Below are 24758 nucleotides of genomic sequence, written 5' to 3' on the forward strand. Positions count from 1 at the left end.
ACTGCCTAGCATGACTTCTCCCTTTAGAGGGGTACATTAAATGTACCCTCTCCTTTATATGGCAGTCACATTAAGTGGTTCCAACCTTGTAGTATTACTTTATATTAATCGGAAAACGAAAATTATGAAGACAAAATGCTTTTCTTAGGAATATTTCATAAGTTTGATGATTGATGACAAGAATTGAACTCATGAAAATTCTTGTTTATTTAGTCAAAACTTTGATTATCAACACAAAACTCACTTATTTGGCTAAGCAAAAATGCAGATTAAACCCGGATATTTTAGGGTGGAGTGAATAAACCTCAACACCTCTCATTCTTTATTTTGTCAGTGCATTTGTAATTGACAGTGAAAGGTGGATTTCTTGAATGGTTTCTGTTCAAATTGATAAGCTCAGTTTTTCTACTACTGATGATGTTCTGCGTCAAAGGACAGTGAAACTTCCATTTCTGGTTTTTAATGTTGTATTTTTGTCATTTTAGACTTTTGTGTTTGTATTTATTAAGGATTCAGTGATCAGGCTCACATGAAATGCTATTTTTATTCTAATTGTCCTGTGTACATTATGTAATAACTCATACAAACTCTAATTGCAAGATATTTCAATTTGAAATAAAACTTTAATACAGATAGTTCTATTTTAATATATCATACTATCATATTATTTATATTCTAACAGTTGACTTTGAGTTTATGATTTCTGTTTGGATTATATATATATTGTAAAGTATATCTCACTACAGACTTAAATCTTTAATTAGATCACTCAAACTCATAATATAGTATCTAACTTAGATGCAGTTCATCATAGTCAACTCTTAGTTTCCAGCTGGCACCTGAAGCAGCTCCACATCCGGACAAAACCTTGTTAGTTATGAAATAAACTATGTAAATAAATAGTTCCCCAAAGGGTGGCACATGTGTCATGTGATCCGTTACATATTTCCATATATTTGAAACTTGAAAGAGCCAAGCACTCACCTTTGTTCTGCATATGCTTTCCCTCTCTCTCTCTCTCTCTCTGTCTAAACTCTCAAGAAAATGTAAGCTCTCTCTCTCTCTCTCTCTCTATATATATATATATATATATATGTGTGTGTGTGTGTGTGTGTGTGTGTGTGTGTGTGTGTATATATATATATATATATATAGCAACCGCAATGGATGTATTTACCTTGTCTTAATTTGCAGTTATAAACCAGCATCAACAGGCAAGCTAGCTATCAAATTTGGAGCTAGGAGGGGCTGCCCGCTGTGGGATTGAGGTGAGCCCTTTAGTCTCCAAACTGCTGCACAAAGTTTTTCTTTCAAATCTGTTAGTCTCCAATCAATGAATTATTAGTGTTTCCATCTGCTTCTACAAGGTTGAATAATTTACATATTGTCAAATACAGTGGTGATGTCTACTAGATTGGAAAAAGAAAGAAAAGAGTGAAATGTGATAAAAAAAAAAAAAAAAAAGGCCCTTATTTTAACTTTTTTTAGGAGTAAACATTGAAGAAACTCCCATAATAATAATGAAGAGTCGAGGAAAAGGATTGGAATAATGGAAATGATAAACCTTTTCCCTTCCTTTTTCCACTCTTATCCTTAGAGGTTAAAAATCCTTAATCAATTTTCATTTCTATTCTTAGCTTTGAAAGTAGTAAGCAAAAACACCTCCAACTTTAGAAATGAAACTACATTTGTTAGTTGAAATATTGTTGATCTTGTAGTAACAGACAACAATGCTGTTTAATGTGAGTGAACCTTTCTTGACTTTTATACAGAAGAGATTCTGGCAAAGCCATGCTCTAGAATTTCCTTTAATTTTTTCTTTTCTCAAGGATTTTGACAGTAAAATGCTTATACGAAGTCTGTTAGGTTTAAAGAATTATGCATATATCTGAACCAAATTTAAGGTGCATACAAATCATGATACAATAATATTCAAATACCACCCTTAAAGATCATTTGCTCCCATGATAATTCGTGAATTAAGAAAATGCTACTTGGACTCATAACTTTCCATCAAAATTTATACTCATTATTGGAATCGATTGTGATAAGTCTCATGATTCTTTAAATTAATTGGCAACCCATGAGTGATTGAAAGCTTTCAACAACTATTATCTGCTGTCTGTTTGGATTTCCTTCGACTATTGTCCCCACTAGAACATAAAATTACTCATTTTTCCATTAGATGTTAACACAGTACTGTACTGTTTGTTTCCTGTTATATAACTACTCTTCACCCGCATTGATGCATCTGAGAAAAAGTTGCAAGATGCAATTAGATAGCAGAAAAGAGGCATTATTTAATCCACTTTGGATGATACAAGATACACATTAAGTGCTCAGTGAAAATTAAAAAGTTGTGAAGTCACGTTGTGCAGAAGTTGTATAAATAGTCATTTTCCTTTCAACAATCAGTATTGTTCATTGGTTTTCTTGATTTAAGAAGTAATAGTTAGGTATGCCATATACTTTTTGAGGTTAAATGTTCATTCTTTTTATCATAACCTGATATCATACATGATGTGATAGGAGAAACTAAGCTCATTAAAAGAAAGGGTTTTGAACTCACTGGGACAATGCCTGACATACCAACGTCTCCCGGTTTTGATGAAATTGTGGTGGGATTTGAGGATGAAACCGAAAAAATAACAGGCTAGCTGATTAGAGGACCAAAAGAGCTAGATGTTGTATCGATTACTGGTATGGCTGGGCTCGGCAAGACAACTCTGGCCAGAAAGGTGTTTTGCCATAAACCTGTTATTGATTGGTTTCATTTTCGGGCATGGTGCTGTGTCTCTCTAGAATATGACAAGAACCACGTATTCCATGAAATTTTTAGTCAAGTTGCAGACGGTATGAGTGAGGATGATACAGATAAAGTGGTGCTTGAAATTTTAATGAAAAAGTGCAAAGATGAGCAAAGCTGGGTTGATACTGCTGAAGCCCTACGCATGGCCCTACGGGGGTAGTGTAAAGGCCACAAGATTAGGGATGATAAGACTGAAGTGTTGTATGAAAGTTTAATAAAAATGAGCGAAGATGATAACAGCTGGAAAAAGATATCTAGTACACTGCACGAAAGCATAATGGGGAAGTGCGAAAACACCAAGAATTGGGATGATATTGCTAAGCTGCTGTATGAAAGCTTAATTGTAAATTTTGAAGACAATAATGTCAGAGATGATGCCACTGAAATGTCTCCCAAATTCCGAGTGGAAAGGCACAAAGACATTAAGATGTGGGAAGAAATAACAAGTGCGATAAGCCAAAGCAAAATTGTAGACAAAAAAGACATTAGGAGAACAGATGATGAAGTTCGGAAGTTGTTCAAAAGCCTACAGGATCTAGCTGAGGTGTTGTTCAAAAACATAAATGAAAAGTGCCAAGAGAATGATAGTTGGAAAGAAATGCTGGAAACATTATTCAAAAGCTTAAATGATATAGTTGAAACGTTGCTCATAAGCTTAAATAAGAAATGCAAAGACAGTAAAAGCTGGGATGACAACATAGCTGAGAAGCTACGCAAGAAACTGCTAGGACAAAGATACCTCATTGTCTTGGATGATGTTTGGAAAACAAAAGCATGGGATGAGTTAAGTAGAGCTTTTCCCTTGGGCACAGAAGGAAGCAGAATCATCTTAACAAGTAGAGAATATGATGTTGGAAAATATGCCAGGTCTGGTGCTGATCCCCATTCTCTTCGTTTTTTCACTACTGAAGAGAGCCAAGATTTACTGCAGTTAAAGCTATCTAAAGAGAATGTTGGCCCTCCAGAGTTAAAGGAATTTGGGAGACAGATTGCAGAAAGATGTGGTGGAGTACCTTTGGTGGTTGTTTTGGTAGCTGGTATTCTACAAAAAAAAGATTGAAGAAAAATACTTCTCGTGGAATGAATTTCTTCAAAGTTTAAGCTCACATATCAGGGGAGATGAATCTCGGAGCATGGATGTAATAGCATTGAGTTACAATCATTTACCTGAGCATTTAAAGCCATGCCTTCTTTACTTTGGGGCATTCCCAGAGGACTATGAAATTCCAGTCTCCAAATTGATACAGCTGTGGATGGCTGAAGGGTTTGTGAAACAAATAAAAAAGAAGGTATCGGAGGATGAAGCAGAGGACTACCTGAATCATCTAATTGGTAGTAACCTAATAATGGTTTCCACCAGGGGATACAATGGCAGTGTCAAAACATGTCGTATTCATGATCTGGTAGGTAGCTTTTGTCTTAAAAAAGCCAAGAAAGATGAATTCTTGATGCAAACAGACAGTGAACAAACCAGTCCACATTCGGAATTGACTTCTTATGATCGGTTTTGTTTGCTTAAAAGGAATGATAAATATCTTTCTCCTGATTTAGCTATGTCACTTAATCCTAGTCTTGGCACGCTTCTGTGCTTTTCATCACATAATTCTAACCTTGGCACACATTCCCTCTCTGCATGGGATGTGGATCCTTCCTCTGGTTTATGGGTAGCTAGCACATTCAAACTTGTGAGAGTACTGGACTTGGAGTCTGTATTTGTGGGCACATCATTTTTGTCCATGGTGGAGTTTCTCCTTTGTTTAAGGTACCTTGCTATTTGTCTAAAAGGTCGGAATACAGTTGAACAGCCATCTCTAGAGCGTCTTCACCATCTAGAAACAATCAAGGTGAAATCAAGTGCGGATTTGCATTTACCATTCATGATTTGGAATTTAGAGGGTTTGAGACATTTGCATATAGATCACTATTGTCATTGGTGCCTCAAAATGAGAAATTCTTTCCGTATACCCCCAAAGCCTTTAAATCTCCAAACCTTTTCCTTCCCGATCCTATTCAACACGCGCAGGGAGGAGCATCTGTTGAGGAAGCTTCCTCATCTCAAAAAACTCAGATGCAGACTTTCAATGGAATGGTATAAGAATTGCAATAGATTCCCTGAGTTGGGATATCTTGACCAACTTGAATCTCTGGAAGTATGTGACATCAATGACCATATGAATGCAACAATCCACACTGAATTTGACTTTCCACCAAATCTCAAGGAATTGACACTCCACAAGTTTCGCCTGCCATGGGATTGCATTTCAGTAATTGCCAACCTGACCCGGCTTGAGTCTCTTGAACTGTTCTCAGCATTTGATGGTGAGCAATGGGATGTTGAGGAAGGAAAATTCTGCAAACTCAAGTTCTTGAGAATATGCAAATCCAGGATTGTGAGATGGAATGCCACTGCTGAATCTTTTCCCAACCTTAAGCGACTGGTTTTGGAAAAATGCTGGCGTCTTGAAGAGGTGCCATCTGATTTCCAAGATATTACTACTCTAGAAGTAATTGAAATTGATCAATGCAACAGCTCTGTTGCTCGCTCAGTCAAGAAAATTCAGGAAGGCATGGAGGGACTGGGAAACAAGATAAATGTTCGCGTAATGAATTCTGATCTGGAACTAGAAAGTTGTAAGTGAAATAAAGACTTCTCCATTATCTATGCTCATCTCTTCTCTTTTCTATAGCACATCCCCTTTCACCCAAATGATGGTTGCTGTAATTCCTTTCTTCTTTATTTTGGTCAGTGTACTTGTAACAAGCTCTGAAAACTGGATTTCTTGAATGGTTTCTCTTCAAATTGATGAGCACAGTCGATTACTGCTACAGATGATATTCTGCATCAAGGAAAGACATGAAACTTCCACTTCTGGTTTGGTACATTGTACTTCAGTGACCTTAAACCTTTCAAGTATTAATGTTTGTGTCATTTGAGACATTTATGTTCTGTGTTTTTAAGGATAAATGTTTGTGTTTGTGTCATTTGAGACATTTACTGTTCTGTGTTTTTAAGGACAATGTTTGTGTCATTTGAGACATTCATGTTCTGTGTTTTTAAGGATCCATGGAATAAGTGATCAAGGTCACAGAAACATTATTTGTGTAAATTCAATTATTAAGTGTTGTATTTATTGCTTTCAAAAAAAAAGTGTTGTATTCATTGTTTTTAGAGTTAAGAATCCCCAATGCAGGAGGTCCTTATTAATCTGTTGAGAAGTCTGAAGAGACCAAGCAAAATATATCATACATCATACTTACACTGCACCCATTTGAGTAGGTAATAGGGATGTTGTCCGCCTGGGCAGCTCAGTTGGTCACAGGGGTGAAGTTTGAGAACAATGATTTGGGATCGAGTTTCATATGAGCAATCTCTTAAGGTGAATGGACTCTTTGTGCACAGTAAGGCAAAGATCTAGTCTTTGCGTTCAAAAAAGTTTACAAAATCATACGATTGAACTTAAAGTGACATGTTGACTTGGTATCCGCTGATGTGGCGGTTACTAAATTTAAAAAAAATTAATTTAAAAATAAAAATAAAAAACTCCAGCAAACCCATTTATCTGACGAAGAACTCTTCTTTATCTTAGGCCGGAGACGATGAGACCTCTCTTATTTCAAAGTTAATTTCACTAGAGGTCTATTGTCTTTTGTGAAAATTTCAAAATTAGTTTCAACTATTATTTTTGCCATTTAATATCCTAGAGTATCATTTTTAAGAACTTTCGGTCCTTTTGATAATTTTTCCGGTAACACCCTATTTTTGACAAGAGTTGTCTATTCACTTTTATTTCTACCAATTTACTTTTTTTCTTTTTCTTTTTCTTTCCGTTGGTTCTTTCTCTCATGGTTTCAGACCTCCCCAAATCAACAAATCCCTACAATCAACTTCATCTCCTTCACCATCCTCCTTCAGTAGCCATTGCTGCCGTCGTATTCCAGCCATCGCCGCCGTTATATTCTAACCTTCACCTACCAGGTAACGTGCATGCATATATTATAGATATGATAACGTATGTAACTGAGGCTAGCAGAGCAGCTAGCTTAGCTTTCATATTTTTATTCAGATGAGATGAGATGAATAATGAAATTGTGTGGATAACACATTGTTGAATTTAATTATTTGGGGTGGACCCGAATCACTAAATCTGAATAAAAATGTATATAATAAAATGATAGAACGATGTCCTTAGGTCATGGAGACCGTATATTATATTAAAGAGGAGTTTTTTCCCATTTTGGTCCCTTGACTATCGCTCATTCTCAATTTTGCATTCCGACTTTTAATTGTACCCAATGTGGTCCCTTGACTTTAAAAAATTATCCCAATTTAGTCCACCGTTACATTTTCCATCAACCAGCTGTTAAGTTCAGGGGTATTTTGGTCCATTCATTTGCTACACGCCTAAATCAACTGTTGTTCATCCCTCCATCGTGTTCCTATTGTTTAACGTTCAGAAAAAACTCCAAATAAAAAATCATAACTCCAAATGCAAACCGAAAAAATCCACAGCTTATATGATAAACCACCTCCATAAATGTTAAGCCTCTCCAACCATTTCTTGATAGAAAAAGACACACCACCCCTATTCAAATCAGACTGCCGCAAATCAAAAGCCAAAATACTTCTATTCTTCAACTGTAAATTTAGTATTTTGTAAATAAAACGAAATTAGGAAGCTAAGACTTGGGGAGAAAACATAGATTGGGGGGAAAAGTAACAGAGACCCTCACCTATGATGTTTGGGCCTTTGCGGGTTAGAAAAGCCGAAGGGAAACGAAATGCTCTTCCTCTTAAAGATTAGCCATGGAGCAGAGTATGTAGCAGATTGTTCATTGACAAATCAACCTCGGACAATCTAGAAGATTCTGTAAAACCCGACGGAATATGACCCGAAAGCCCGTTTTTGAACAGGAAAACCTCGCTGAGATTAGCGAGCAAGAACAATCCCTTAGGGATTTACCCTTCTAAACTATTATAAGCCAAATCCAAATGCTCAAGGCTTGATAGATTCTTGAAGCTTCTAGGAATTTCTTTGATCAAATTCGCGGCCCGCCACCAGATAAACTTGAGCTTCTTAAGCTCACCAAATTCCGGCGGGATGGCTGCCGGCAAGAAATTGTTGAACGCCATTCCCAGGCTCTCGAGATTCGACAATTTGGAGATTTCGACGGGGAAAGTACCATCGAACAGATTGGAGTAAAGATGTAGAAATCGGAGCTCCGTCATGTTCCCGATCGTAGGCGGGACGCCGCCGGTGAAATTATTGCCGCCGAGGTTGAGGTGTCGGAGGTTCCGGAGCCGGTCAATGTCCGAAGGAATGAGGCCCACGAAGAAGTTCTGTGAGAGGTCCAAGTACTCAAGCTTCGAGCAGTTATACAAACGCGTCGAAATTCACATTGAATCAAGATTCTGGAATATAGATTTTGGAACCATAGTTCACATTCAATCAAAATTCAAGACTGAAAAAGAAAAGGAAAAAGAAGAAGCTAAGGCGTACAACGGATGAATGGACCAAAATACCCCCGAACTTAACAGCTAGTTGATGGAAAATGTAACGGAGGATCAAATTGGGGTAATTTTTTAAAGTCAAGGGATCACATTGGGTGCAATTAAAAGTCAGAATGCAAAATTGAGAATGAGCGATAGTCAAGGGACCAAAATGGGAAAAAACTCTATTAAAGAGTAAATACTCAAAATGGTCCATCGACTATAGCTAAATTCACAAATTAGTCCTTGACTTTCAATTTCAACCAATTAAGTCCTTAACTTTGCAATTTTGACACGACTTGGTCCTCCATCTATTTGACCATTTGTTGACTGTGCTTTTTGAGGATATATATGTAATTTCATGGTCTATCGTCGGGTTTTTAAGGTTCCGATTGCATTTCCAGACCGCACTGTTACATTTGAATCCACTGTCGAAAGCAATCTATCAAATTCGGTCGCCTTTCTTCATCCTCCCTTTGGATTCAATGTAGTTGAGTTCATGCAAGAGCGAAGAAGACGACGTGTTTCCGAACCAGTGCAACGTCATCCTAGAGGCCTCCACGTGCTCTGACGAGAGCTGAAGGTTCTTCTGGAGATCATCGATCACGGTCAACAAACGGTCAAATAGATGAAGGACCAAATCGTGTCAAAATTGCAAAGTTAAGGACTTAATTGGTTAAAATTGAAAGTCGAGGACCAATTTGTGAATTTAGCTATAGTCGATGGACCATTTTGGGTATTTACTCTATATTAAATGCCCTAAATAGGCTAAGGACAATTGTAGGTGTAAAAATAGTGAACGTGTCTAGGACAAGGTGGGGTTTTTTTTTTATATCAACTAGTATTTTCGCACGTGCGATGCACGGAATGGATTTGTTATAATATATTAAAATATTTGGATTAATATATAATTATTTAAATTAGAACATCAAATATTATATAGTCCAATTGAAGATATGGTTTGGATTATTTATGTGTTTTGATGTTATCATTGTTTGAATTTGATCAAATAATTGCTCAAATTAATAGCTAATGTGTAGATATACGCATATGGTGCTGTAACTTTGGAGATTTTGTTCATCATTGTTTTTTTTTTTTTTTTTAAATTAGGCAAATGCATGTGTTCGTTCTCTAGCAACTCAGTTATAGGAATGAATTGCTATCTTAATTCATTTGTATGGAATATATATTTTTTTTGTCTAGATATATAGCAATTTTGTCATTTAAAAAACATAATATCAACGACTGTATTTACACATTATTGAAACCTCTTTGTAGAACATTGGTAGTAGCAACGCAATCCTGTCCATCATCGTATAGAGCAAACACATTCAGTCCATCAGGATAGGTGACTCGGGTGAAAATATATAATGGTAGAGTATTAGTTAATTAGTGATCCTTTTATATTTTAAGTCAATTAGTATTATCAAATTCATTTTCAGCAAATTATTCTTTTATATTTTTAGTCAATTAGTCAATTAAAATATCATATGTAGTGATATTTTTACCTAATTTTCATTCCATTTTTAATTGATGATGTATAATAATATTATTGAAATATTTCCGTTCCATTTTTAATTTATCTTTAATACTGTTTAAAATACGCATTTACTATTTATGATGTAGAATTATTATTGAAATATTCCCGTCAAATTTTAGTTTCCGTTCCATTGTTAATTAAAATGCAATGATCTATCCATTTATTTTTTTTCATATTAATCAATTATGTATCATTTTTTTTATTTGCAGTCAACTATTAGGGGATGTTTGGTTCATGGAAAATGTTTTCCAAAGGAAAACATTTTCCTTAACCGCGCGTTTGGTTGGGGGGGGGGGGGATTATGTGGGAAGTGAATTTTAATTCCATGGGAGTTGAATTACTGGGAATAAAGTGGGAATTTAAATTCCAGTGTTTGGTTGACAGGAATAGAATTACTGGGAATTTCAATTACAATGTTCGGTATACATGGGAATTGAAAGGGAATAAGTAGTATAAAGTCCAAAATGCCCATTGTTGTTGTTAAAAGGAAAGATCAGACATTCATTTTAGGTTAAAAAAGAGAAGGGTAATTTTGTATTATCAGTATTTTTTTTCTTCCTAAAATCCCGGGGGGGGGGGGGGGGGGGGGGGGGAGGGGGCATGGGATTTTAATTCCATGAAAATGGGGGAATTGCAATTCCAATTCCCTCCAACCAAATTACGAAATTTAATGGCCTTTGGAATTAGGTGGGAATTAAGTGGGAAGGGAATTTAAAATCCCTTCAACCAAACGCCCTGTAAAGTGAAGGAAAATGTTGTTTTCTAGTGTTTGGTTCATGGAATTCATTTTCCAAATGGAAAATGAATTCCTCAAATTTGAGGAAAACAAAATCCTTGATTGGACCAAGGATTTTGTTTTCCGTGGAAGATGGGAAGAAAAAAGTGAATAGATTGCCTATTTTACCCTTGCTTTCTTTTCTAATTATATTACTTTTATTAATTTGTAGGGGCATATAGGTTTTTATACTCATTATTTCTTACAATTCCAAATCTAAGCAAACAATAGAATTAGTATTCCCAGTAATTCTTTTTCCATCAACCAAACAATGAAATTCATCTTCCTAGTAATTGTTTTTACATGGAATTCCAATTCCACTTCCCTTAAAATATTTTCCGCGAACCAAACGAGCCCTTAGTATTCATTTCTTGTTATATTTTTCAGTGAATTTGTAATGTCATATTCATTTTCAGCTAATTATTCTTTTTTATTTTCAGTCAATTAGTCAATTAGCCAATTAGAATATCAGATGCAGTGATATTTTTCTCAATTTTCGTTCCATTTTTAATTGATGATGTAGAATATTATTATTGAAATATTTCCGTTTCATTTTTAATTTTCGTTGCATTTTTAATTTACCTTTACTATTGTTTAAAATATGTATTTACTATTGATAATGTAGAATATTATTATTTAAATATTCCCTTTTCATTTTTAATTTACTTTTACTTGATGATGTAGAATATTATTATTAAAATATTTTTGTTCCATTTTTAATTTTCATTTCATTGTTTAAAATTGTGAAAGATTTATGACATAATTGTGATTTGATGTATTATATTGTATAATATTATTGTGAAAAATTAAAATGCAATAAAGTGACCATTTTCTTTTCCATTTTAGTCAATTATGGATCATTTTTTATTTTCAGTCAATTATTAATATTCATTTCTTTTTCCAGTTAACCTAACTTCAATTCCTTTTTTTTTTTCATTTTTAATTTTCAGTGAATTATTAATATTCATTTCTTTTTCCAATTTACCTCATTTCCATTCCATTTTTAATTGATGATGTAGAATATTATTGTGAAATATTTATGTTCCTTTTTTCATTCTTTTTTTAAAAAAAAAAATTACTATTACTATTTACTATTGTTTGGGCAGGAAATCAAGTAAATAGAATTTTGTTTTTAATTATAGTATAGATTTGACCGTGAGGTTGTAGCATATATATATATATATATATGAATTTGTTATATTATAAATTGTTTAAATTGATTATATAGGGTATTACGTTAGTACATGAGAGCTTTGAATATGGAAACAATATTACCAGGATTTTAGTTAATTTCTATTTTACATTTTCTTACAAAATAAGTTGTATTAATTTTTTTTTTTTTTTTTTTGAAAACCAACAGCATTAGCATATATTAATGAATGAATGAAGCAATAGAGTCAGAAGGGACAAAGTCCCAATACATAGAGTCATCCTGATTAAAAGCTATCGAAGCTAAAGTATGAGCATGTAATTTTTTTTTTTTGAAAATTATGAGCATGTAAATTAATTGATCTAGAGATAATATTTAAAGAGTAATGATTAAACAAAGCTAAAGTCGCCCGGCACTGGTCTACAACCATCCCGACGTAAGATAGGATAGTCGCAGGACTTGAACGTAAGGACTTAAACCACACATTGGGCATGTCGGTTCCACTTCCACTCTCTTTATAAGTAAATTGTTTGTGGTAGGGAGAATATCACACAAAGCTCTCTACAAAAAAGTGTTCCACTTCGGGGGACCTTCAAATTCCACAATGTAACCCATTTATCAAAAGCACCAGGGTTAAGGCCAAAATCTTGAACAATCTTCCTGTAAGCATTTTTAACTGTATATAACCCTTTTGGATCACTAAGCCAATACCACGAGTCCTCATAATCCGGGCTAACCGGGATCCTAGATATACCAGCCACATCATCTGGATCAAACAAATCTGATAAAATATGAGGATCCCATGTATTAATTAGTATGTTGATCAATTAGGCGTACCACTAAAGCCTCTCGTAACTCCTCAGGCATAATGGTTTGCACCAAAGGGCTAGGATCATCAGGTAACCACGGGTGGTCCCAAATTAGTGTTGTTGCGCCATTTCCAATCCTCCTCTGAACACCAGAGCAGACCATATCATGTGCGGCCATAGTACTCTGCCAGCAAAAACTTAGGCAATTTCCTACAATTGCATCAATAAAGGAGGTTGTTGAGTAATACCGAGCCTTGTACACCCTCGCAGCTAGAGAACTTGGGTCCTTTTAAAATACTTTTAAGGAAAAATAAAATACTTTTAAATCAAAATGTAAAAATATTACATTTTATAAAAAGTGTTACACGTTATCATATAAGTAATAAACACTTTATTTTTTAATAATGATTCGTGAGACGGTCTTACACAAGTTTTTTTTTTTCATGTGTGTACTATTAATTACCCACAAATACAGTGTTAAGTGTTTATAAATGCACCATGGTAATTATAAAAATATCACTGCATTTTCTCATGTTTCTTAGTTTCATTCCTTGATCATTCCATACGAATGGATGGGATTACACGGTGCTACTACAGAGCATTTGGTTGGAGAAAATTACAATTCCATTCCCATCTAATTTCACATAATTCCGAAGGCAAGCAAATTCTTTCGTTTGGTCGGAGAGAATTGTAACTTTGAGGAATTGAAATTCCCTCATTTTCATGGAATTAGAGTCCTATGTCCCCCTTGGTATTTCATTTCCATGGATTTCAGGAAGATAAAAAATAACTTTGAAATAAAATTACATTTTTTTAAAAAAAAAAAAAAAAACTTAAAATTAATGTTTGATCTCTCTTTGGACAATTGCGTGTCTTCTTCTACCCTCCACAGAACATCAATCAATAAACAAATCTCAATCAAATATGTTTTGTCCAAACTTTTTTTTTTTTTTTTTTTATCTATTTTATTACTTTCGTTATGCAATTTTAGAATTTATTTACAACGTGTTATATAAATGTTCAAAAGCAAAATTTGAATTTGATCATTTAATAATAATAACAATAATAATAATAATAATAATAATAATAATAATCTAAAAGCATAATAAGTGTGAATGAAGGTTATGCTCTTCATTTATATCCCTTTTTTCGTTAAGTATTTTTATACATTATGCTATAAAAGTTGTACTTTACAATATTTTGGACGAACATATCCCTACCGCTATAACATCCGTTATCTTTTCCACTATTGTTATCATGCATATGCATCCACCATATATTTTCTTATCTTTTTCAATAATAATAATAATAATAATAATATACACATTATATATTAGAATTGTATGTTAGTTAATTTATAAAATATAAATATAAAATTTATAAAAATGTTTCACATTATTATTATTTACAATAATTTAAATATCTAAAATCTAAATAAATTTAAAATTTTAATATAAAGTATTAATATTGAGCACTTATTTTTTGCGCATTGCGCGCATAAAAAATACTAATAATAATAATAAGTATGAACCATGGAATTGAAAATCTCAATAATTCTAATCTTGCAAACTAAATTAAAATTTAAATTACCATTTTATTCTCACATTATTCATCTTTTTTTTTTTTCTTTTTTTTGGGTGTAAACCACATTATTCATCTCTGTGAAAGTGTAATTCATTCCCCACCTAATCATATGTTCCTCCAACCAAAACACTCAGCTAGTTCTTAATTTCTCATGGGAGACTAATACCTATTCAAAAGTCTAAACTGATTGTTACTGAAGTGAGAGAAATGGCTGCGTTTCTCCATTGTTGAAGTGATTTTAGAGTTGAGAGAAGTAGCATTCCTTCATCTGCAGGTGCTCTCTCTATCATTGTCTTCTAATAAAACTTCTATCAAACACGTTGGTTGCTAGCTTTAACCACAATTTTCCCCATGAATCCATGATTGATATGATAAAACACTCAGCTCTCTTCAAACTGGTAATTAAGATCACCATCAATTGAAAGCTACAAAATCTCCGAGAGGTTGAACTGAGGTGAGTCTTTTCCATACTACTTCCCAACTTATTTTTTCTTTAAATTTTTTTGTACTCATTAGTCTCCATTCATTTGTTTTATTATAAGGTAAGATTAGTTTGAGCCAATGAGATATACTCTAGTCTAGATTAATGTATGGAGGCATTTCTGATCGACTTTAAATTTCATCCAAAATAATTTTGAGTTCGAGTGTATAGATGTTTTGTCACTTTGGTTGATTAAGTGTTATAATTGTTGTATCGATCGCAAGAGCTTGAAATCAGTTTTTACCTTGACCTCTAGTATCCTACAGTCCCATTTAGATAGACTGATATGGTGTGGAGCATTGTTTGGTCTCATTTAAGGATCTCTTTCAATGGTTGCTATTGTATTCACAAGGTTTGAATTGTTTGTTTAGTTGAATTACATGAGTGTGATATTACAAATGATTGATGACATATGTGTGATCCTTTCGGTCTTGCCTTTTTGTCTTGATGCGTTTGACAAAAGTATGATCAGACTCCATGACGACATAGAGAAGTCATGGCAGTTGGAATTGATACAAGTATGATAAATATATATAGGCTGTTAAAATGGAACAGCTATATTTGGATTCTCGAGCCAATAATGTTTGTTTCATTAGTGTCAACATCTTAATTTATGTCAAAATCTCTGTGCCATATAGCTGAAATTTGGTCTTTGATGCAGGGCTAGGAACATGGCTCGAATGAGAGTAGGGTTGCTCGAAAGCATAGAGAAACTTCTCAGTCGTCTTGAAAGCCTAGAAAGTGACAATGAAATTGAGATGCTTAAAATGGAGCTAAGAATCATTGGCTTTTATTACTTCAAGTATCCACATTTTGATTTGTCCCCTCACTTGGACAAGATCACGGACAATCATATCAGATTTGTGGAAGGTCAGATTCTTCACTCACTTGGCAAGAAAACATCTGATTCTAACCTGATTTTTCTTGCAAAATATGTGAACCAATGTATTGGGGATGAAACTCATTTCAGACGTCCAAAGTTATCATATCAGATTTCGTGTCTAGGGACAAACATGTGTGATGGATATCTGTTGGAATTCATGGATTCTCACATAGAGATTCTGAACTATATATCACATGCTGATTTCATTACACAACTTACTTTGGACCAAGTTGTTGTCCTCAAGAATAAGCTGAGACTTCTCAGAGATTTCCACTTCTGCAAAACAAGAGGCAGGATTGTACATGAGAAACTAGAGTATCTGTCTACACAGGTGCGGACCATGGCTTTTGAAATTGCACATCTTTGTTTTACCTTTTGGGCTGAATTCAACATAGACTGCATCGATATAAAGAAATCATTTCGCCTTATATGTGAGATTGAGCTTATTGAGCTGGAGCTGCAAGAGATTTTCTTGAATGCCACAAGAGCTTCACTGTGGTCAAATTCAGAAATTTCAGCCAAGATTAAACAGCCAGATATCTTTGCCAAATTTCTCTGGGGCAATCTATCTGAGCTACAGAACAGCATGGCCAGTTCAGATGTTCCTATGAATGCTCAAATTCTAAAAGAGATAGACATCTTAAAAAGTTATCTTTCGGAGTTTGTGCCATCAAAAGATGTCTTAGCATGCATCGCATCTATTGTCAATGAGGCAAGATTTTTTGTTCACAAGATCAAGGATAACACAATTAATGGAGCCAAAGAAGGTGACATGCAGCTTGCAACTTCTGACATTTTGGAGAAGATTGAATCCAGTCGTAAACAGATTGAAGAGATTCATCTCGGAGATACTGACAAACCTGTAACTGATAGATTGTTCCCCATTCAGAATATAATCTGCTGCACAGCTTGAACAGTCTTATGAACTCCATGGATAATTCACTTGCTTCTGTGGAACATCAAATTGGGATAATACAGAAGGAGCTTGCCTTTTTGAATTCATTTTTCAAAAGGAATGAACATGAATCTCTTGCTAATCTTCAAGCTCGTGCTGTAGGGTTGGCTTACGATGCAGAATATGTAATCCACTTCCTGAGGCTTAATGATGATTGCTTGTGCCATCATCTGAATTTAAATGATGTGATAAGAGAGATTAAGCTTATCAAGACTGAGGTTACAAAGCTTCGTGGGAGGATGCCTGATATCCCAACTCCTGGCAGTCCTGACAATTTAGTGGTGGGTTTTGAGAAGGAAACACAAACTATAATAGACCAACTTACCACAGGACCAAAGGAATTAGATGTTATATCAATTACTGGAATGCCCGGGCTTGGTAAGACAACCCTGGCCAACAAAGTATATTGTCTAGATACTGTCGCCAGTCACTTTCATGTCCGTGCATGGTGCTGTGTGTGTCAAGAATATGACCTGAAAGACTTGATGCACAATATTTACAGTCAAGTTATTGGGTGCAAGAACCAGATGAGAGAGGACGATATAGCTGAAAAGCTGAGAAGATTCCTAATAGGAAAGAGATACCTCATTGTCTCGGATGATATTTGGACAACTAAAGCATGGGATGAGTTAAGTAGAGCTTTGCCCAAGGGTAGAAATAGAAGCAGAATCACTTAACAACTAGAGAAGATCAAGTTGCATCATATGCCAAGATTAATTATACTGAGCCTCAGTCTATTCCCTTTTTCACTCTAGAAGAGAGCTGGCAGCTGCTGCAGATGAAGCTATTTAAAGGGAGGTCATGCCCTCAAGAGTTGGTGGATGTTGGAAGACAGATAGCCAAAAAATGTGGGGGACTACCTTTAGTCATTGTTTTGGTGGCTGGTCTTCTAGGAAGGGTTGAAGAGAGGGCATCTCAGTGGCTGGACTTTGTTGGACGCTTAGGCTCACACATTGAGAAAGATGAAACTCGGAGCTGGGACATTATAGAATTAAGTTACAAGCATTTGCCTGAGCATTTAAAACTATGCTTTCTTTACTTTGGTGCATTCCCAGAGGACCATGAAATTCCAGTTTCCAAATTGATACAGCTTTGGATGGCTGAAGGATTCGTGAAACAGAAAAACAAGAGATTAGAGGATGAAGCTGAGGAGTACCTGAATTATCTAATTAGAAGCAACTTAGTAATTGTTTCAAGTAGGGGATACAATGGCAATGTCAGAACATGCTGCATTCATGATCTGGTGATCTTGAGGCTCTTGAACTACACCAAGCATTTGAGGGAGAAGAATGGAATGTGGGAGATCACAAATTCTTGAAATTACGCAACATCAGGATTGCACGATGGAAGGCCACTGCTGATTCCTTTCCTAGGCTTGAGCAACTAGTTTTGGTGGACTGCAGGTACCTTGAAGGGGTACCTTTGAGCTTCGCAGATATTTATACACTAAAAGAAATAGAAGTGAACCAGTGCAACCGCCCTTTAGCCAGTTCAGTCAGGGAAATTCAGAAAGAGCAAAAGGAAATGGGAAACGAACAGCTCAGTGCCCGTGTTTGGAATTCTGATTCTGAACCAAAAAAATGTAAGTCAAATGAACTCTTCAACATTACTTCTCTTTTACCTATTCACATGATTAATGGAGATTATTTACTTGTTATTTTTGATAGGGTACGATTTCTAAATGTAAAAGTGGCGACTTCAATTCACCAAATCCATTCTGCATTCAAGGTGATAATATACATCAATGCCACTTCACCATCATTGATCTGCATCTCTTCTCTATTTTTATTTTTTTGCACTTCTTTTTCACCTGGATGGGCCTGGCTTGCTGAGATGCCCAGTTTGTCTACTACTGATGATGTTCTGCATCACGGAAAGACAGTGCAACTTCCATTTGTGGTTCTTAACTTTGGACCTTTCCAAGGTGATAATATTAATGTTGTGTACTTGTGTTTGTGTCATTTGAGACTTTTGTATTTGTGTTTATTAAGGATTCAGTGATCAGGCTCACTGGAAATGCTATTTTTATTCCAATTCTACTGTGTACATTATGTAATAACTCAGACAAACTCTGATTGCAAGATATTTCAATTTTAACTAAAACTTTAATACAGATAGTTCTATTTTAATATATCATATAATTTTATTTATATTCTAACAGTGGAATTTGAGTTTATGATTTCTGTTTGGATCATACACACACACACACACATATATATATATATATATATATATATATATATATATATATATATATATATATATATATGTATGTATATGTATATATATATATATCCCATTACAGATTTACAGACTTACAGTCATTAAAATCACTCAAACTCATAATATAGTATTTCTGAATTGGTCAGATCCAATTCATTATAGTCAACTCTTGGTTTCCAGCTGGCACCTGAAGTAGGTCCCACACTCCAGACAAAACCTTGTTAGTTATGAAATAAATAGTTTCCCAAAGGGTGGCATATGTGATATTTTACATATTTTATTGTTTCTTTTCGTTTATTGGTAACCCATCCATTTGAAAGACCCAAGCAGTCTCCTTTGTTCTGCATATGCTTCCCCCCTCCCTCTCTCTGTGTGTCTGTCTCAACTCTCAAGAAAATATAAGCTCTCTTTCTCTCTCTCTCTATATATATGTGTGTGTGCGTGTATATATATCAAGCCCAATGGATGTCTTTACCTTGTCTTAATTTGCAGTAATAAGCCAGCATCAACATGCAAGCTAGCTATCAAAGTAGGAGGGGCTGCCCGCTGTGGGATTAAGGTGAGCCCTAGCCTTTAGTCTCCAAACTTCTGCACAAAGTTTTTCTTTCAAATCTGTTATGCTTGTTGTTCCAATCAATGAATTAGTGTTTTTCATCTGCTTCTACAAGGTTGAATAATTTAAATATTGTCAAATACAATGGTGATGTCAACTAGATTGGAAAAAGAAAGAACAGAGTGAAATGTGATAAAAATGCCCTTATTTTTCACTTTTTTTAGGAAAAACATTGAAGAAACTCCCATAATAATAATGAAGAGTTGAGGAAAAGGGATGGAATTATGGAAATGATAAACCTTTTCCCTTCCTTTTTCCACTCTTAACCTTAGAGGTTAAAAATCCAAAATCAATTTTCATTTCTATTCTTAGCTTTGAAAGTAGTAAACAAAACACCTCCGACTTTAGAAATTAAACTTGTCGTAACAGAAAACAATGTGTGTTTAATATTAGTGACTCTTTCTTGACTTTTATAGAGAAGAGATTTTGGCAAGCTCTAGAATTTCCTTTAATCTCTTATTTTCTTGAGGATTTTGACAGTAAAATGCTTATATGAAGTCTGTTAGCTTTAAAGAATTATCTATATATCTGAACCAAATTTAAGGTGCATATTCAAATCCCACCCTTAAAGATCATTTGCTCCTATGATAATTGGTGAATTAAGAAATGCTACTTGGACACATAACTTGCCATCAAAATTTATGCTCGTTTAAATCGATTGTGATAGTGTCATGATTCTTTATATTAATTGGCGACCCATGAGTGACAGAAAGCTTTCAACAACCTCAAGGGCTAAACCTCCCTGCCATTTCTTCAACTATTATCTGTTGTTTGTTTGGATTTACTTCAACTATTGTCCCCAATAGAACATACAATTACTCATTTTTGCATTAGATGTTCCACACAATACTGTACTGTTTGTTTCCTGTTATATAACTACTCTTCATCCACATTGATGCATTACAGCTAAAAGTTGCAAGATGTGATTAGATAGCAGAAAAGAGGCATTATTTTATCCACTTTGAATTAAATTCTATATTGCTCTGGATGATACAAGATACACATTAAGTTGTGAAGTCACGTTGTGCAGAAGTTGTTTAAATAGTCATTTTCCTGTCAACAATCAGTGATTCAGTATAGTTCATTGGTTTTCTTGTTTTAAGAAGTATTAGTTAGGTATGCCATATACTTTTTGAGGTTAAATGTTCATTCTTTTTATCATAACCTGATATCATACATGATGTAATAGGAGAAACTAAGCTCATTAAAAGAAAGGGTTTTGAACTCACTGGGACAATGCCTGACATCCCAACGTCTCCCGGTTTTGATGAAATTGTGGTGGGATTTGAGGATGAAACTGAAAACATAACACGCCTGCTGATTAGAGGACCAAAAGAGCTAGATGTTATATCGATTACTGGTATGGCTGGGCTCGGGAAGACAACTCTGGCCAGAAAGGTGTTTTGCCATAAACCTGTTATTGATTGGTTTCATTTTCGGGCATGGTGCTGTGTCTCTCATGAATATGATAAGAAGCGTGTATTCCATGAAATTTTTAGTCAAGTTGCAGACGTTATGAGTGAGGATGATACAGATGAAGTGCTGCTTGAAATTTTAAAGAAAAAGTGCAAAGATGAGCAAAGCTGGGTTGATACTGCTGAAGCACTACGCAGGGCCCTACGGGGGAAGTGTAAAGGCCACAAGATTAGGGATGATACGACTGAAGTGTTGTATGAAAGTTTAATAAAAATAAGCGAAGATGATAACAGCTGGAAAAAGATATCTAGTACACTGCACGGAAGCATAATGGAGAAGTGTGAAAACACCAAGAATTGGGATGATATTGCTAAGCCGTTGTATGAAAGCTTAATTGTGAATTTTGAAGACAATAATGTCAGAGATGATGCCACTGAAATGTCTCCCAAATTCCGAGTGGAAAGGCACAAAGACATTCAGATGTGGGAAGAAATAACAAGTGCGATAAGCCAAAGCAAAATTGTAGACAAAAAAGACATTAGGAGAACAGATGATGAAGTTCGGAAGTTGTTCAAAAGCCTACAGGATCTAGCTGAGGTGTTGTTCAAAAACATAAATGAAAAGTGCCAAGAGAATGATAGTTGGAAAGAAATGCTGGAAACATTATTCAAAAGCTTAAATGATATAGTTGAAACGTTGCTCATAAGCTTAAATAAGAAATGCAAAGGCAGTAAAAGCTGGGATGACAACATAGCTGAGAAGCTACGCAAGAAACTGCTAGGACAAAGATACCTCATTGTCTTGGATGATGTTTGGAGAAAAGAAGCATGGGATGAGTTAAGTAGAGCTTTTCCCTTGGGCGCAGAAGGAAGCAGATTCATCTTAACAAGTAGAGAATATGGTGTTGGAAAATATGCCAGGTCTGGTGCTGATCCCCATTGTCTTCGTTTTTTCACTACTAAAGAGAGCCAAGATTTACTACAGTTAAAGCTATCTAAAGAGAATGTTGGGCATCCAGAGTTAAAGGAATTTGGGAGACAGATAGCAGAAAGATGTGGTGGAGTACCTTTGGTGGTTGTTTTGGTAGCTGGTATTCTACAAAAAAAGATTGAAGAAAAATACTTCTCGTGGAATGAATTTCTTCAAAGTTTAAGCTCACATATCAGGGGAGATGAATCTCGGAGCATGGATGTAATAGCATTGAGTTACAAGCATTTACCTGAGCATTTAAAGCCATGCCTTCTTTACTTTGGGGCATTCCCAGAGGACTATGAAATTCCAGTCTCCAAATTGATACAGCTGTGGATGGCTGAAGAGTTTGTGAAACAAATAGAAAAGAAGGTGCCGGAGGATGAAGCAGAGGACTACCTGAATCACCTAATTGGTAGTAACCTAATAATGGTTTCCACCAGGGGATACAATGGCAGTGTCAGAACATGCCGTATTCATGATCTGGTAGGTAGCTTTTGTCTGACAAAAGCCAAGAAAGATAAATTCTTGATGCAAACAGACAGTGAACAATCCAGTCCACATTCGGAATTGACTTCTACTGCTTATAAGGAATGATAAATATCTTTCTCCTGATTCAGCTATGTCACTTAATCCTAGTCTTGGCACGCTTTTTTGCTTTTCATCAGATAATCCTAACCTCTTTTCATGGGATGTGGATCCTTCCTCTGGTTTATGGGTAGCTAGCACATTCAAACTTGTGAGAGTACTGGACTTGGAGTCCGTATTTGTGGGCAAATCATTTTTGTCCATGGTGGAGTTTCTCCTTTGTTTAAGGTACCTTGCTGTTTGTCTAAGAGGTTGGGGTTCAGTTCCACAGCCATCTCTAGAGCATCTTCACCATCTAGAAACATTCAAGGTGAAATCAAATAAGGATTTGCATTTACCATTCATGATTTGGAATTTAGAGGGTTTGAGACATTTGCATATAGATCACTATTGTCATTGGTGCCTCGACATGAGAAATTCTTTTCGTATACCCACAAAGCCTTTAAATCTCCAAACCGTTTCCATCCCGGTCCTATTCACCTCACGCATGGATGAGCAACTGTTGAGGAAGCTTCCTCATCTCAAAAAACTTAGATGCAGATTTTCAATGTCATGGTATAGGAATTGCTATAGATTCCCTGAGTTGGGATTTCTTGATCAACTTGAATCTCTGGAAGCATGTTACGGCAGTGACAATCTGAATGCACCAATTCTCTCTGCATTTGACTTTCCACCAAGTCTCAAGGAATTGACACTCCACAAGTTTCGCCTGCCATGGGATAGCATTTCAGTAATTGCCAAGCTGCCCCGTCTTGAGTCTCTTGAACTGTTCTCAGCATTTGATGGTGCGCAATGGGATGTGGAGGAAGGGAACTTTCGCAAACTCAAGTTCTTGAGAATATGTGAATCTAGGATTGTGAGATGGAATGCCACTGCTGAATCTTTTCCCAAACTTGAGCGACTGGTTTTGGCAAAATGCAGGCGTCTTGAAGAGGTGCCATCTGATTTCCAAGATATTATTACTCTACAAGTAATTGAAATTGATCAATGCAACAGCCCTGTCGTTCGCTCAGTCAAGAAAATTCGGGAAGGCATGGAGGTACTGGGAAAAGAGAACCTAAATGTTCGCGTACTGAATTCTGATTCGCCATTTTTTGGATTTTTGTGGCCCGGTAGCAAATTTTAAAACCAAACCATAAGAATTTTACTAACCTACTATCTCCAAAATCCAAAAAAAAAAAAAAAAAAAAAAAAAAAAAAATCTTGAAACTACTTGAATAATGGCTACCTGTTGGGTTGCTGCTAGGAATGCAAGTAGAATGATCTGTTAAGGTGGGAAGAATCAATTTCTCAAGCAGTATTGGTGGTGAACTGGTAAATGGTACAAGTTTCAGGTTATCTCTGCATATTCAGGACTTGAGACATCATCTGTGTTGTTGGGAAACAAAACGGTTTTGCAATGCAGTATGTTCAATTAATAAGGTCGTAATTATTAGGAGAGAGGAGTGATGGAAAAAACGGATGAATTTCAAAATTAATTGGAATTTTTTTTTTAATTTCTTAAATAGTTGTCATAATTAAATATTGGACCCTTTAAAAATTGAGGTTATGTGCTCTTGGACATTTTGCACAGCCCAAAATCCGGCCCTGTTCTGATCTGGAACTAGGAAAGTGTAAGTAAAATAGATACTTCTCTATTATCTATACTCATCTCTTCTCTTCTGTTTTCCGTTGCACATCCCTTTTCACCCAAATGATGGTTTCTGTAATTTCTTTCTTCTTTATTTTTGTCAGGGTACTTGTAACAGGCTCTGCAAACTGGATTTCTTGAATGGTTTCTCTTCAAATTGATGAGCTCAGTCAATCTGCTACAGATGATATTCTGCATCAAGGAAAGACATGAAACTTCCACTTCTGGTTTGGTACTTTGTGCTTCAGTGACTTCAAACCTTTCAAGTATTATAACTTATAAGGTTTGTGTTTGTCATTTGAGACATTTATGTTCTGTGTTTTTAAGGATCCATGGAATAAGTGATCAAGTTCCCATAAAACATTATGTGTAAATAGACTGCTCCCATGCACTCCCACATTTGAGTAGGGATCTCATCACATAATTAAGTGCTCATTACTATCAAACTTTCTGTTTATTGGGATTTTAGTGTGTATTCATTGTTAAAGATGGAACATAGATGAATATGAAAACTATTCATTTAAGTTGAATTACATGTTTATGCATGCATTCATATATAATCCTTGTAACCTTGTTCTTCATTCATTCATCTTTCTAAATCTAAATAAAATATTAAATGATCTGTCAAGCGATGCAAAACCGCCTAGCATGACTTCTCCCTTTAGAGGGGTGCATTAAATGTACCCTCTCCTTTATATGGCAGTCACATTAAGTGGTTCCAACCTTGTAGTATTACTTTATATTAATCGGAAAACGAAAATTATGAAGACAAAATGCTTTCCTTAGAAATATTTCATAAGTTTGATGAATTGATGACAAGAATTGAACTTGTGAACGTTCTTGTT

The 24758-nt window shown here is 35.3% G+C and overlaps 1 protein-coding gene and 2 pseudogenes across 1 annotated transcript in view; all 3 read left to right on the plus strand.

Annotated features, from left to right (window-relative positions):
• The first annotated feature begins 972 nt into the window (after nt 1–972).
• Nucleotides 973–5448, plus strand: LOC109146646 (annotated as a pseudogene).
• A 9859-nt stretch (nt 5449–15307) lies between these two features.
• On the plus strand, nt 15308–24258 carry LOC109146647 (annotated as a pseudogene).
• LOC109146648 (putative late blight resistance protein homolog R1C-3) overlaps nt 23857–24758 on the plus strand; it is a 49660-nt gene continuing 48758 nt past the window's right edge. Inside the window, exons 1-2 of the mRNA XM_019294301.1 lie at nt 23857–23896; nt 24018–24145. The gene's annotated coding sequence lies outside the window, so the exon portion shown is untranslated. The remainder of the gene's footprint in view (nt 23897–24017; nt 24146–24758) is intronic.

Source organism: Ipomoea nil, unplaced genomic scaffold, assembly GCF_001879475.1.
Source record: "Ipomoea nil cultivar Tokyo-kokei standard unplaced genomic scaffold, Asagao_1.1 scaffold1936, whole genome shotgun sequence".
Lineage (NCBI taxonomy): Eukaryota > Viridiplantae > Streptophyta > Magnoliopsida > Solanales > Convolvulaceae > Ipomoea > Ipomoea nil.